Below are 14,086 nucleotides of genomic sequence, written 5' to 3' on the forward strand. Positions count from 1 at the left end.
AAAATCCGATTTTTCTTGTTTTTTGTGGAATACAGTAGGTCTCTCCGAGTTGAATGTGTACACCTGCACATTAAACTGTTTTGCAGCCCCCATTGTCTGCAGGAGCTAAGCAAAGAAATCCCCCCTCCCCCCCTCCGAAAAACGGGTGAATTTTGAATTATCTTTCTGCCTACGTAGGCAGAAACTCACAGACCAGCCCACCTTGGCTCGAGAAACTCCCAGAGGCGGAGCTGAAGCGACGCAACATCACCGCTCATCAGTTAGGAGGTGGGAGGCAGTGAGCGGCAGAGCGGTGGAGGGGCGTCGCAGTGCTCCTAGCCAATCAGAGGAGAGATATTTGCATGCTGTTTGCATGTATGAATATTCATGAGCAAAGCTGGAATCCGGTCATTTTGGACACACCCCTAAAACAGTCCATTAAAAAAGAGCTATACAGAGACACCTGAGCACTTTTTTTTTTACAAAAACGGCTCACATGTCATTCATTCATACTAGAGACCACAACTAGACATTTTAAAATGAAAGAAAAAACGACGGAAGGTGAGCTTTAATGTGTAATTTTTTTTTTATGGTATTTTAGAATTTTCTTTTTACATATATATTTCTAATTTATTATTAAATGTGTTCAATCCCTTTGATGTTATAAAGGCTCGGCAACATTGTAAACGAGGGTCACCCTCAATATTTTTTTCCCGAGTGAAAATAAAGGTTGATTGATCGATTGATTGACTTTTGGTGCTGTGTGTGTATATGTGTGTGTGTGTGTGTGTGTGTGTGTGTGTGTGTTCAGGCATAAACAGAGAAGGCCCAAACTACTGTTTCCCATTTTTCTCTTTATTCTTTTTCCAGATTGGAAACAAATTGCAGGTCCATTATTTTCATAATCACATTACATGACATGATGCACCAGAATGTACTCTATCTTTGAACAGGAATACACTGAAAAGAACACGAGGTTTCACAATGGATACTGGACTCATACTCGGCCCACTGCTCCTCCGGCAGCACGGCTCGGACTTTTTTAACGTCATTCTTTACAGTGATGCCGTTTGTATTCTTTTATTACACTTTTCATTTTATTTAAAGCCCAATTGGAGTTGCGTTTGATCCACATGCCCACTAGAAAATCTTCCTGGACGGAAAGTAACGATGGAAGTCAAGACAACTTTTGCCACTTTGATATATATATATATATATATATATTTATAGATTATTATTTTTTATATCCCTTTCTCTCTCTTTTTATTATTTTTTTTACACAATATGGAAATTCTACACAGAGCAATAGGATTCGGAATACCGTTTTTTTGTTTTTTGTTTTTTCACTGTATTCAACAGTCATTGAGAGCCAGCCACAGATACTATGCTTATTTTCATCAATAATCATCATAATCATCAATAATCAACAATAATAATCATAATAATATAACAATGATCATTATCATCCTTTTTATACACAAAAGCACAAAAAGTTGGCAGCAAGGCCGGCGTGAGGATGCACAAGACGGCCGTCGTTTTCACTCATGATATTTAAACGCTGTACAAAATAGTGAAAGTCTGTATTTACAGTGAGGATTCCATCATGTGTCCCAGTGTGTGTGTGTGTGTGTGTGGGAGTGTGTGTTTGTGTATTGTGTGTACTTTCTTTTGTGTGTGTGTGTGTGTGTGTGTGTTAGTGTGTCATGCGTGTCTGTCCATCTCCGCGTTCAGCCTCTGTGACCATCGTTTCTGCTCTGGTTGCTCTGGTTACATTTGGCGTCTCCATGGTGACAACTGCATATAAACACTCCCAAACTTCCTCTTTATTGATTATATTGATTGATATGATTAGTCTTGCAGCTAAAAATGCATGTAAATGTATGAGAGATCCTAAACTACCCCCTGAACAACCTGTTAAACTAATGATATGAGATTAGAAGATATTCTGACTCTTGTTAACTGAAGAATTGGCTTAAAAAATGCTAAAAAAGAGAATTAAAATTATGAATAGCATGATGGCATTTGCGTAATGCTAACTGTTAGCTATTTTCTTTCATTTAAAAGTATAGCAAGCTAGGCATTTTTTGACTCAACTGTACCATTACAGATAATATAATAATAACTATGGTTATTACTATGGAAAAATTCAGTCAAATTTACTGTCACTGTTAAGACTTAATGATAGCAAAACACATCATGCTAGCTGGTGGCTATTAGCATTATTCTTAGCCACATTAGCATGTTTAGTTATACTGTTTCTTCTTTAGTAATGGAATAAATTGATTCTTTTCCTTTAAAATATGTTTTTAAATTTAAAACCGCCTTAAAATGCTATAAATACTGTTAAAGTGAAGCTGTGTAGCAACCAATCAAGTGAAAGAGTCTTTTGGGATTCAGACAGCACAGAGCTGCAATTCATCCATCCAAGCTCCACCCACAAATGTGTTCTTTCATAGCTACAGTTGCTAGGCTGGAGCTTTAGAGAATGCTGGGTAAAATTCCATTCAACCCTAAGGACTGTAGCCCCGCCTCACTTAATAAACATGTATAAATATATATGTATATTAATAACACTCTAAATGTATACACACTCCTCCAAAAGTACTGAAACACTGAGGCCAATCCCTTTATTTCTACTGTAATATAAGACAAAAAAAATCAACATCATCCTGGATCTGATACACAGTTCAGAAGATATCATCTTTTGTCTGAACCCACCCATTTTTTTGTCAGCAAAAGTATTGGAACATCTGACTGACAGGTGTATTTTGTTGCCCAGGTGTGTCCTGATACATTGATTACTAACAAAATCTGTGCATTTATAGTCTAAAGACGAACAAGCATGAAAACCAGAGAGCTATGTGTCTATAAGTGAAAAAAAATCACTTTAGTGAAGCTGAGAGAAGATAGAAAATCAATCAGAGCCACTGCAAAAATATTGGCCATAGCCAGTAAACTGTTTAAATTGTCCTGAAGAAGAAAGTTGTCACTGGTGTACTAAGTAACAGATGTAAATCAGATAGACCAAGTATTTTGTCATATCACCAAGAGTATCGCTATCGCAAAAATACCATGAAATATTGTGATATTATTTTAGGGCCATATTGCCCACCCCTACTGCCAAACCTATAATAAAAAGAATGCAAACGTTAAGTGATGTTAGAGGGTCCCAAATTTGATGCAGTGATTGCAAGCAAAATATTTAGCCAATAAATAATCTGTTTTATGTTGATTCCCTCCGACACGCTTGTTTCAAAGAAACATTTGAGGTGGGTTCAGACAGAAGGCGCTATCTTCTGAACTCTGCATTGTCTCATATTCATTTTTTTATATTTAACCCAAATGTTTTCAGGCTATAACAATTTTTTGGAGGGGAGTGCATGAGGTTTTGTGATGTACCCTGAGCTACAGTGAGCCTCTCATTGGGGTTATAAATGGGATTTTAAAGCTTTTCCAACTGAGGAACAACAGCTTCAAAAGTACACATTATTAGGTGGACCTTTGACAAGAGCCATAGTGACCATCTCATCTATACACACCCTCTAAACCTCAGAATGTACATATGTGATTAAACGCAGTTGAAACAATGGAGACACACTGAACCAGCGCATCACCAGAGCGTTCGCGCGCGGTCACGGAGGAGCCGGACGGCAGGCTGGAGGAGATTTTACTGTACACGAGCAGGCAAAGAGATGCCGAGCAGAACCATGCTTCAAGCAACAAGATGGTGGACGTCCAAGACAGACGGTCAACACGAGAAACCCTTTGGCAACATAGTCCCCAAAACCAAGGGGTGTACAAGGGGCAGTAATTAACATGCCACTAAAATAAAAAAAATAATAATCATAATCCAAAAATTCAAGAATAATTTCAATACATACAAGAAGAAGTTAAATACAAACAAGTTCATATCCATATTTTGAGTGTGTGGCGACACACTGTGGTGGTGGTGCTGTGGAGTTGCTGAATTGCTGTGGCAATGACATTATTGGATGAATCATTGCATAGAGAATTTGAAATGGAAAAAGCTCAATCGTGTGTGACTGTGTGTGTATATATATATATATATATATATATATATATATATATATATATATATATATATATATATATATAAAATAAAATGTCGTATGTATGTATGTGTCTGGGGCAGGTTCGTTCACCATTATTTAAATGACTGTACGACTGTAAGCATATGTACTCTGCTACCCACCGACATATATAATGCTTCATCAATGATGACAGACTTATTTCTGAACCACTCTGAACAACAATTAAATTGTGCTCTATAGCTATATCTGCATGCTATTGCTTTAAGAAACCGACAACCAACCCCCCCAAAAAATTATGACCGATCATAATTGATCATAAATGACACGAAAAAGTATAAATAATCAAATTGACAACACCAAAAAAATAAATAAAGATCCCAGAAATATAAATCCATAAATACACAAATGATTTACAATATCATTCTCTTTACAGTAAGATACAGCTGTGCAAAATAAATCAAGTAAGGATGATTCAGAGCTTTTAAAAAAAAAACAACAACAACAACAAACACGAGGTATACGAGTAAAAAAATATGAATAAGGCTTTTAAATCTTAAAGTAAATCAGAGTAAATCAGGCCAACGAAACGTGATAAGAAACTATCGAGATGAGCCGTAAAAAAAAACCCAGAAGGAAAAGTCCAGCAAGGTTAGGTGCTTGGACACCTAAAATTGTGACGGCGACAGATCCGGGCTCTGCGATCGACTAGTGATGGCTTGATAATGGCTAAAGGAGGGAAGTGACCAAGCAGACAGGCTTCTGATTCTTCTGTATTACATGATCTGGCTCTGATATATATATTTACACACTCCGCAGTGGCCCCTCCCCCCTGTTGGGGGCATGTAGAAGGTGGTTAGATATGGGGTTATATAGTAGATATCTACGTTTTTGTGCGTGCAGTCCCATGTCCACACTTTACACTCTACACGTTTGCATTCGGTACATACATAACAAACAGGTCGAGGAGAGGAGAGGAGGAAGGAACGTAAGAAGAAGAAGAAGAAATAAAAAAGCAGAAAACATTCAGAGAGAAGGTCAATCATCGCCATGTTGGAATGTCGAGATCGTAAGAAATACAACGTTCGGCGCCGCTGTGGGGAAAATCTCAGCTACAACAGTCTGAAGAAAGTTTTAGGTTCAGGTTTAGGACTGGAAAACAACTCCCAGAACTGTTTCTGCATGTGTGTGTGTGTTAGGGAGGACACCTGAGCATGATGAGCATCTGACACACACTTCTGTGAGTGTGTTGATGTTATAGATGGATATCAGTAGTTTTGTCTTATTTTAGTGTCCACACTGAAAAAAGTAATACAGTAAATTTACCTAATTTACTTGATTTCAATGTGTCTCAAAAGTTTCCTTGTTTTTTTTTTATAATAAAACATCAACACAGTTATGGTCAAATATATGAAATATATAAAATATATGTGTTGATGTGATTTATAAGTACATTATATATTCAGTTAATATACTGTAGAGGCAGAGCTTGGACAGAAATTCATTCTAAAATGCTGTACATCCTATTTGTCATGATATAACAATGATATTTTTGTATGTACTAGTGATGTATATTTCATTTTGGAAAAAGCTCCCTATTCTAAATCAAAAGCTTGGATATTTTTTTATATAATTAAATTTTAAAATAATAATCATTTATAAATGCAGTGGAGTTTTTTGCACCACCCACTCCTTCCCAGAAGCAAAGTTCACATGGGTTGCCAGATTGACACACACTGACACCTACATGAGTCTTAATCTGTAGGTGATCAGTAAATATATATATATATATGTACGGTTGCAGTGTCCAAAATGCCCTTCTCTACTACGCAATGGTAAGCAACCTTACTGAAGCTCAGTTATTACCCGTGTTCAGCAGAAAAATAGCCAGCTCACCCGTTTCCATGGCTGCGGCACACAGTTTGAGTGCTGTTGTGTTTTCTATACCTGGCAACCCTGAGTGAGGAAATGGACTGGCGAATTGGGGGTGCGCAGATTTGGAGACCACAACCCACACAGATTACTATAAATACTGTGAAGTACCACACAGTTCAAATAAGAAAATACTGTCTGAAGCTCTGCTGACATGAGACAGTTCTAAATGTCCCTTTCCTCACTGATCTGATAACAGGGCTGATATGATGTATTAGATTAACCATATTAATGTTAATTTTAACTGATTTTCCATCCTGTAAATGTACTGTTTTGGAGATATGATATGATATGATATGCTGTTGGTTTTGCTCCAATAACAATACTAAATCTATTCTGTAATAAAATAAATTTAATGCACTACTTTTTTCAGTGCAGACGTCCTGATAGTGAACCCTCTGTGCACACAGTGCAGTGTGCTGTAGGACGTGTGTGTGTGTGTGTGTGTGTGTGGTGGAGGTTGATGGTGAGATATGGCAGCGTGGTGTTCTGAGGACTGTAACAGGAAGCTCAGAGGGAACCGCTGGTCGTTGATGTTCGTCTTCACCTCGGCAGGTGTGGTCTGAGGGGCCGCCTTCTCTGAACTCCTCCTCTACTGCTGTACAGGTAAAGTGACACACCTGCAGATACGAGAAGAAAGAAGAATGGATGAATGATGTGTCTTCATCTATTTATACCATTTACTTACTTTGTGACATACTAATTAACAATGTTAAGTAATTAAATTATCCTTTAAAAAAGCAGTGCTACTATTTTGGATGATGCATGTATATGATTATGATTATAATTATAAAATACAATCAATAAATATTGGTTAGATTTAAGGCAATAAAATATATATGTTATACAAATACATATACTTTTTTAATGATGACATTTAACACATCTGTATATTTAGTTATGGCCACTAGAGGGCAGGAGGTTTATATCTAATGTCCACAGATTGAAGAAAGTATGAGAGAAAGGTGTCAGATTTACAAAAAAACAAAAAACAAATTTGTGCATGAAACCATGTATGTCTGTATATATGGTCCTAAAAACACCCTACAGAAAGTAATTACACCAAATAATCATAAATATATACTACCTTATGTCCAATACACTGTTTCACCATAGTTTTAAGAGGATCTGAAAGTGCATCACGAACCGCCACAGTGTGCACGGAGCTCCTGCATGGATAAGATAGGATTGGACGGCTGACTGTTGACTGTTGTCATTGTTTTAATCAGTCAGTAGCGCACCACTGTGTCCCGCTGACAAGATACCTGAACACACCTCACTTCCAGACCACCACACCTATCAGTGTAGATTTATTGATATACTCCAACGCTATTTAATGGCGCAGGCGTAAAGCATGAAAATAGACTGTTGATGGGGTGTAAGATAGCAAAGAACATTGCAACGTGCCTTGATCTTGGTGCACGATAGGGTCCACTGTCTGCAATGAAATTAAGATCAAACTAAATGTAAAAAATAAATGTACATGAAAAACTATAGGTTACTACAGACTTCCATCACTTGTTAGCAACATTGGCCTCATAGCTCCAGTTTAGAACTAAGAAAGCAAACTTCAGACACCAAATATGACTTGGCTTATCGACTAAAGTTACAGACAGAGGATAGAAGGGGGGTGGTCCATTCCTTGGTGGTCCAAGCCTTGTTTTATTCTGTAGATGTGAGGTTTTTCTAAACCCAGCTAAATATATCCTGTGTCTCACTGGGCCGGACTGGGCGTCGGCTGTCCGTCTGTTAGCAGCGCTGTAGTAAAGTCATTAACACAATGTGTGACAGAGCGTGAAATCGAAGACACCCACCAGCAGAAAGAACCAAACCCCCATATCCGCTGCTATCTGACCATCAAGCCCCGCCCACAAGCAGTGCACGGCCGGGATTGGCCCATAATCCGGGGGCTGAGACGGATTGGTGGCAGCATTAAGAGCCCCTGAGCCTGTTTTATCCCTCGATCCGCTCTCTAGATCCCCCCCCACACACACAGCAAAGACTGTGTGATATTATGCAGGGACACACACACACACACACACACACACACTCCTGCAGAAAATCAAAAGTGCAGGATGAGATCTGCTGAGCCTAAAGAGTCTTTGGATAAGTCTACTACCTGCAGGCTGTCTGCTCCTTCATTACAGAGCAGAAAGGCCACGTTTGGGTTTAATAGTACAGGTTTCAGATCCTCCCCCGAGCCGCTCGGAGAATTAGCTCTATAAAGATCCTGTTCAGAATTACAGCAGCCTGTCGTCTACAACATGTGCTTAACCAGGGCTGTGAATATCTCTCCTGAGTGGCACTGCTGTCTGAGTGCTGGCCCTGTCCTCAGGAGGTCACTGATTCTACTCAAAGTGAAGGAATATGAATGTACACTGTGTGGACGGAGGGATACACAGAGGTTCATGCTTATCTGCTCCAGAGTGTCCTATTCTAATGGCAATACTTCTCTACAGGGAATAGAATAGCTGAGTGTGTGTCTAACAAGTTATGTATGTATGTATGTTTGAATGATAGATGGATGGATGGAGAGATGACTGTTTGGATGGATGGATGGATGGATGAATAGAGAGATGCCTGGTTTGATGGATGGATGGATGGATGGATGGATAGATGGATGAAGAGATGACTGGTTGGATGGACAAAGAGATGACTGGTTGGATGGATAGAGAGATGACTGGTTTCATGGATGGATGGATGGATTGATAAATAGAGAGATGACTGGTTGGATGGATGGATGGATAGATAGATGGATGGATGGATGGATGGATGGATGGATGGAGAGATGACTGGATGGATGGATGGATAGAGAGATGACTGGATGGATGGATAAAGAGATGACTGGTTGGATAAATGGATAGAGAGATGTCTGATTGGATGGATGGATGGATGGATGGATGGATGCAGCGATAACTGGTTGGATGGATTGAGAGATGACTGGTTTGATGGATGGATGGATTGTTAAATAGAGAGATGACTGGTTGGACGGATGAATGGATAGATGGATGGATAGAGAGATGACTGGTTGGATGGATGGATAGAGAGATACCTCCACCATAAACACAATTTAAAAACTGTTTTAGACTCTTATAAAATAAAAATAAAAATATTCATAATCATCAGGTTATACTCAGTTTAGTGGCAGTGCTGTTGGTGCTGCCTTTAAAAGAAGACCTGGCCATGAATGAGCATTAGCATTATGCTAACGGCTAACACTAAATCCATGGGTAGCCCTCTAATCGTCCAGCAAATCACAGCTTTCTCTCTCTCTCTGCTTCTCTCGCTCACTCACTGACCCACTTCCCTTGCAGCCAGAAGTGAAAGGGCAGATTCTATTGGCTCTCTGAGGTCAGCTGATCCAAGCTATGACCTCTGACCCCCTAACGATTGGATGGAGGCCGAGCGGAGTTCGAGCTGCTCGTTCTCAATGACTTGAACCTGCTTCTCTTTCTTTAGAAATATCAGATCTGTGCTGTAATTAATGACCTGTAATCATATCTCAGTAACACTAGAATGTAACAGAATATTACAGTGGATTAATATTAATATTTATACACTGCTTATAATAATAAACGTGCAGTTTTCACACTTAAAGACAGATGGCACTGTTGGTTGAAACATGTGGAGAAACTACAGCTGAAATCTTCAGTATCAGCAGAATATCCAAACCAGACATACATTTTACATTTTATACTACAGTAATAAAAAGTGGCTTCCTGTAATATCATGACTGCAAAGGCAAATATGCTATGTAAAAATGTTATATAATCATGAATTTTGTATCTTGGTGAAACTCAATTTGTTTCAGTATCATCTGATGATTTTTATATATATTTATATATATATATATCCAGCTCTGGAAAAAAATAAGATATCACTTCAGTTTCTGAATCAGTTTATCTGATTTTGCTATTTATAGGTTTATGTTTGAGTAAAATGAACATTGTTGTTTTATTCTATAAACTACAGACAACATTTCTCCCAAATTACAAATAAAAATATTCTCATTTAGAGCATTTATTTACAGAAAATGAGAAATGGCTGAAATAACAAAAAAAAGATGCAGAGCTTTCAGACCTCAAATAATGCAAAGAAAACAAGTTCATATTCATGAAGTTTTAAAAGTTCAGAAATCAATATTTGGAGGAACAATCCTGTTTTTTAATCACATGTTCTCCTCCACCAGTCTTACACACTGCTTTTGGATAACTTTATGCTGCTTTACTCCTGGTGCAAAAATTCAAGCAGTTCAGTTTGGTGGTTTGATGGTTTGTGATCATCCATCTTCCTCTTGATTATGTTCCAGAGGTTTTTAATTTGGTAAAATCAGAGAAACTCATCATTTTTAAGTGCTCTCTTATTTTTTCCAGAGTTATATGTATAGTACATAGTGGCTATGCTTGAGTTATAGGAGACTGATTTATTTATCAATATACTCACTCACATTCATTCATTTACTATCCAAACCCACTGGTGAACTTGCATGTGTATTTTGAGGCACATATTTAATGTTGATGATTATAAAATAGTAGCAAATCTCAAGAAAATTTGTTTTTTTTTTTCTAGAGGCTATTTTTTTGTCACAGAATGCCATGCATGTATCCCTCCACCATTAACTAATTTTTAAAGATTTTTGATGTTTTAGACATTGAAACCTTCTTGAAACTATGGTTTTGAGCTTTTAATGGTCCTACTTTGGCTCTACTAAAGAATATCAAACATATAAAGGAAATCTGATAGAGATCAAAATGACTGCATACAAACAAGCTTGAAAAAAGTCCTGCTCTGAATTTCTACACTGGATTGAATAGAGCTCAGCTCTGTGTTGTTAGTGAATTTCTGCAGAAATGAAGGCGAGGTGCTCACAGCTATAACGAGGAGGAACAGCTGGCCCCTCTAAACCACCGCTTCTTCACCCTCTCGCCTTCAGCAGCCTCCAAACTTTCACCAGCGAGCCGAGATCCCGCTGTCAGGGGACTTCAGTGCTGAACGAGGTACATCCAGCTTCTTCTCTGCTGATGAAGCATCCTGCAGATTCCCCTCCTGATTGGTTCGGTGACTGAAAGACACAACGAATCCCAGCAGGTCAGATAAATCGCATCAACGCTGCGTCCAACGAGGCATCCGCTCGCTCGCATTGTGCATGGGAATATAATTTATGCAAATATCCAGCTGAGCTATTGACTTTTTGATCTATTACAGATTAATGAGACACTCAGAAACCAAAAAGTCATTTGTCCAGGTGGCTCTGATCCAGTCTGTGCTCTGCCATGTACCACTCGAGGCTGAAAGGCCTGGGGGAAATGCGTCTGGCTGTTTTCCAGAGGGGGCTACAGGGGTATTTTTTTAGGGGATCACACAAAACACTACATGAGCTATTCCTCGAGATCTGACGCTTGGAGGAAGAAGTCTTTTTCATCCAAAAATGGTGTTTCCACTGAGCAGTAATGGGAAGAACCTACAAGAGCCTGTAAGTTTTTTGTTTTAAAATAAACTTTTATTTTGAAAGCGCACTGAAATCTGCACCCCCGCTATGAAAAGCTCCCCTTTGGGAGCACGTTTCTAAGTAAAGTTAGCTAAAGCATTTATCTCCGCATTTAACAAGAAGTTTTTTTTTTACATAGAATTCTTTTTATTTTTTTTATTTTAATACAAAATCTCGTAGAGGTGAAAAAACTAAGAACAAGGGACTCCAAACAAAGCACATACAACCGTGTAAGGCAAAAAAATAAGAAACAAATGAGTTTAGGAGGTTATTTTTGGGCACAATTAGATTTAAAATGTTTCAATGAGGAATAATAGAATTTAAATAAATTCAAAAAGTTATCAAAGCATGACAGAGCCTGTAAGTGTGAAGCCCTGGTGCATAACTTGCATAATTAGGCAGTTAGCTGTGTCCTCTATGCTTCCTGTATTGTATTACAGTCTGTCAGAACGAGCATTTGAATTGTCTTAACATTACAGCACATTACATAGCGCCCCCTATAGTTCCTGTACTGTATTACAGCCTGTCAGAATGAGAGTGTGGATCATATGAACATTACTGAGCACATAGACTGTGTATAGCTGGACAGAGCATCGTCTCTCAAAAGTGGAGCCACCACAGGTCGGGCGCCCCCTGCTGTTCGGTTTCAGAAAGCTGTGTAACTCCACCCATCCCCATAGGTTTCAATGGCAAAACAGAATAACTTTTAATCACGTTTTTTTCTAATATACTGTAATTCTACCTCCTTTATTTAAATGCAGCAGCTAGTGTAACCTCTGCTTATATTGTTACATTTTTATATTCTCACAGAGTTCGTTTTTTAAAACGTTATTCAGCTCTATTCAAAACAGGTGTGGTTATTGTAAAAGGGCTGGTTATGGGCGGGACCAATAACAGACCGTCAGCTCCGCTCCGCTCCGCTCTGCAGCCTGTGACCTCGAGGCAGCCCTCAGGGGCGGGGTTATTTAAATGAGTAGGAGCTCTCCACAGTCTTTCTCCCTCCTCTGGTCTCTACTGCGCAGACTCTGGTCTCAGAATCGCCAAAATGGCGGAAGATTTTGGCTTCATTTTCATTGAATGAATGGGAACGGCGACACGGCGTCCATCTTTATATACAGTCTATGACTGAGCATTATATAGCGCCCCCTATACTTTCTGTAGTATATTACAGCCTCTCAGAATGAGTGTGTATAATTATATGAACATTACAGAGCATTATAGAGCTCCCTCTACGCCTCCTGTAGTGTATTACAATCTGTTAGAATGAGTGTGTGGATCATATGAACATTATAGAGCACCCTCTACAGTTGCTGTAATGTATTACAGTCTGTCAGAATGAGTGTGTGGATCATAAAATCATTAAAGAGCATTATAGAGTGCCCCTACACTTCATGTAGTGTCATACAGTCTGTCAGAATGAGTGTGTGGATCATATGAACATTATATAGCATTATAGAGCGCCCTCTACAGTTCCTGTAGTGTATTACAGTCTGTCAGAATGAGGTGTGTTATCATATGAACTTTACTGAGCATTATTTACAGAGTCCCCTATGCTTCCTTTAGTGTATTACAGCCTCTCAGAATGAGTGTGTAGATCATATTAACATTATAGCGCTTTATATAGCGCCCCCTATGTTTCCTGTAGTGAATTACAGTCTGTCATAAAGACTGTGTGCAGCATATGAACATTACTGAGAATTACATAGCGCCCCCTACACTTCCTGTAGTGTATTACAGTCTGTCAGAATGAGAGTGTGCAGCATATGAACATTACAGAGCATTATAGAGCGCCCCCTACGCTTCCTGTAGCGTATTACAGCCTCTCAGTATTAGTGTGTGGATCATATGAACATTACAGAGCATTACAGAGCGCCCCCTATGCTTCCTGTAGTGTATTACAGTCTATCATAACGACCATTTGGATTAATTTACCTTACAGCACATTATAGAGCACCCAACATGCTTCTTATAGTCTATACCAGTCTGTTAGAAAGTGGAAAGTGGATCATTTGTACCTTAAAGTCCATTATAGAATGCACCCTATGCTTCCTGTAGTGTACTACAATCTGTTAGTATGCCAATGTGGATCAAATAAGACATACAGAGCATTATAGAGCGCCCCCCATTCCTATAGTGTATTACAGTCTGTCAGTATTAGTGTGTGGATCATATTAACATTACAGAGCATTATAGAGCACCCCCTACATTTCCTGTAGTGTATTACAGCCTCTCAAAATGAGTGTGTGGATCATATGAACATTACTGAGCCTTACATAGCGCCCCCTATAGTTCCTGTAGTGTATTACAGCCTCTCAGAATGAGTGTGTGGATCATATGAACATTACTGAGCCTTACATAGCGCCCCCTATAGTTCCTGCAGTGTATTACAGCCTCTCAGAATGAGTGTGTGGATCATATGAACATTACTGAGCCTTACATAGCGCCCCCTATAGTTCCTGTAGTGTATTACAGCCTCTCAGAATGAGTGTGTGGATCATATGAAGGTTTGTAAACTTACCGGAGCCCTTTGGTGTCCTCCATCCTCTGATGTAAAATTGCAGAAACAGTTGTAGAAGATTTTTTTCCAGTCCTAATCCTCCCCTCAGCCACCATAAACCCTGAAATCATCAACATCACA

At 38.9% G+C, this 14,086-nt stretch overlaps 1 protein-coding gene across 2 annotated transcripts in view; it reads right to left on the minus strand.

Annotated features, from left to right (window-relative positions):
- Positions 1 to 813: 813 nt before the first annotated feature.
- bsnb (bassoon (presynaptic cytomatrix protein) b) overlaps positions 814 to 14,086 on the minus strand; it is a 124,655-nt gene continuing 111,382 nt past the window's right edge. For both annotated transcript variants that reach the window (XM_049471487.1, XM_007234457.4), the window contains exons 11-13: positions 13,967 to 14,066; positions 10,830 to 11,022; positions 814 to 6,580 (exon numbers count right to left, since the gene is read on the minus strand). The gene's annotated coding sequence lies outside the window, so the exon portion shown is untranslated. The remainder of the gene's footprint in view (positions 6,581 to 10,829; positions 11,023 to 13,966; positions 14,067 to 14,086) is intronic.

The sequence above is a fragment of the Astyanax mexicanus genome, chromosome 24 (genome assembly GCF_023375975.1).
Source record: "Astyanax mexicanus isolate ESR-SI-001 chromosome 24, AstMex3_surface, whole genome shotgun sequence".
Classification (NCBI taxonomy): Eukaryota; Metazoa; Chordata; class Actinopteri; order Characiformes; family Acestrorhamphidae; genus Astyanax; species Astyanax mexicanus.